This window comes from Perca fluviatilis, chromosome 10 (assembly GCF_010015445.1).
Source record: "Perca fluviatilis chromosome 10, GENO_Pfluv_1.0, whole genome shotgun sequence".
Classification (NCBI taxonomy): domain Eukaryota; kingdom Metazoa; phylum Chordata; class Actinopteri; order Perciformes; family Percidae; genus Perca; species Perca fluviatilis.
The window spans coordinates 34,993,601-34,996,459 of record NC_053121.1 but is presented as its reverse complement, the minus strand read 5'-3'; positions in this window follow the sequence as shown (position 1 = coordinate 34,996,459).

The window sequence follows — 2,859 nt, the reverse complement described above, 5'->3', positions numbered from 1 at the left end:
AATTCTTGTTTATCTGTGTTTTAAGCACCCAATGTCTCCTTCCAGGCAGTGCTGCCTGAAAGGCACTAGGATTAGGCAATGGTTATGGTTAGGGTTAAGGTTAGAGTTAAGTGCCTTGAAGTTGATGGTCGTAGCGCTGCCTGGAAGGAGACGTTGGGGGCTTAAAACACCATCGAGCATAATGCTTCACTTCACAAAGTAAAGATTTCTTCAGTCTCGGATTAGAATGAAACTTCTTTTGTGCACAATTAGCTGTAAATTCATTGTAACTAAAGATTAGTGCTTCTACATGTGTTCTGTAGACATCACAACGCAACACACTAACTGTATTGCAATAGCTCATATATGTATCCGACTCCATGCGTTTTAATCGGAAATAGGTTCATGATAAGGAAGTTAAAATTAACTTGTAAAAATCACTTTTCTTAATATAAGAAACACACAAACAGAATATGTACAAGTGGACGGTAACATGGGATGCACACACGGTCCGTGTGCACTGGAAGGTCAACAATTTGTGTTGTGATTGAAATGTCGTCTTCCACACAACATTAAGTGCAGGCAATTCACTGCCAACTCTACCTACTCATCCATTTGATTCTCAGGTTAAAGAAATATTCTAAAACTGAAATTAAAATGTGACAATGCACTAATTACATGTGAATCAGGGGAAATAAAATGTGCAAACAAAGCAAAATACAACTGAAATGAATTAAAAACTAAAACTGAAAACCAACAAATCAACACTGAAAGCTAAGAAATATGTTAAATTTAGACTCAATTGTGTTGAAAATGTCCCAAATGCGTGAATTCCTACTTCTTCACCGTACACAGCTCCCTCCTTACTGATAAATGAATCAAAGACCAGGTGATAAAGACTTTTTTAAATTGGTGAAAAAAGTGATTTGCAGGTCCCAAGATGTCTGGCTTAAAGGTCCCATGGCATGAAAATTTCACTTTATGAGGTTTTTTAACATTAATATGCGTTCCCCCAGCCTGCCTATGGTCCCCCAGTGGCTAGAAATGGTGATAGGTGTAAACCGAGCCCTGGGTATCCTGCTCTGCCTTTGAGAAAATGAAAGCTCAGATGGGCCAATCAGGAATCTTCTCCTTATGAGGTCATAAGGAGAAAGGTTACCTCCCCTTTATCTGCTTTGCCCGCCAAGAGAATTTGGCAAAGTGGCAGTTGGTCAAGGCCACCCCCCCCTCTCTCCTCCTCAATAGCTACAGACACAGAAACGGCACATCCTAAGGAAAGCTCATTGTGGGACTGGCTCTAGTGGCTGTAATTCTGCACCAAGGCTGAATTTTGGGAAAGAGACTTCAGATACAGTATCAGGGGACCACTAAGGTCTATATAAAAGAGACTTCAGATACAGTATTAGGGGACCACTAAGGTCTATATAAAAGAGACTTCAGATACAGTATTAGGGGACCACTAATGTCTATATAAAGCATCCAAAGAGCACCATGTCATGGGACCTTTAACACTGAAATTTGGTTGCAAGTTACATTACATTACATGTCATTTAGCTTACAACTGCTATATGTGCTATATATGCTACATATATCAGAGGCCGCACGCCTCTGGAGCAACTATGGAGTTAAGTGTCTTGCTCAGGGACACATTGGTTGATGTATCACAATGGGAATTGAACCCAGATCTCCCACACCAAAAGGTATGTGTCATATCCATTGTGCCATCACCCCCCCAAGTAAAGGTTACATTTAGCCGTTATTTCAATGGCAATTGCCCTTAAAGGGATAAACAAAGGTGCAGTGAATTGACAAATTTAAATGTGCATTTAAAGGTGCGGAGGGTCTGTGTCACATGTTCAAACATAGTTACTGATATGGCGTTAAAATGATGGTTATGTTGAACCTAAAACACTGATTCAAACCTAAATTTCTAGAGGGCTTTTGATCTTAAATTCATAAAAATCGATGCTAACAGTCTATTGTGTAATAATAACATAGTATAAGTGTGTACTTCTTTGTCTCAGGGCCACAAAGAACAATGGCCTGTACCGTGAAAAAGCTGCAGGTGTGCGAGCAGTTTCGTTGAAAGTAAAAAGTCTGTTTCAGGGCAGACTGATCCCGAACAACATATCGATTCCCCCAAACTGCCTCAAGAGGAACACATGGAGCTCTTTGGTAAATTTGCATCAGACGTACTCATCCATTCCATAATGAGAACATTGACAACAAAATCACCCATGTGTCCCCTGTTGGCTTTGTTATGCTAATAGTTTAGCATGTCTAGTTGTACAAAAGAGCAGTAAAGGTATTTTTAAACTCACAGAAACCAGTTACGTTACTATCAGTGAGTTCTTGGTACTGCAATTGCAATAACAACACCAATGTTTTTTTGTTTTTTTAAACTAGTTCAGTCCTTTTTAATAATCACAAAACTCCCAGAGATACCAGAAGGACTTGTTATGTAGGGCTGTACCGCACCAGTTTTTGAGCTTCGAAGCTTCGGTGCTTTTTAACAGCGATTATTCAAAGCTGCGGTGGTGAAGGCAGCGGCTGGGGAAAGCATAATTTCCGACTGCACTTGAAGGCAGCTTTATGTCACGGAAAAAGAGCGAAAGACGAAGCGAGAGATGAAGGGACTGCTTTGAGGTAGCAGGACAGTCTCCTGTTACACAAACTCCTGGGCGCTTCAGTGCTTGTTTTTCATTTTTTTCTTTCACCTTCGTGGTGTTTAAAACTATATATATATATATTTTTAAAAGATTATTATTTGGGGCTTTTGGGGCTTTTCCGCCTTTAATTTGACAGGACATCTAGTTGAGAAAGGGGAGAGAGACGGGGAAGACATGCAGGAAATCGTCACAGGTCAGACTCAAACCCTGT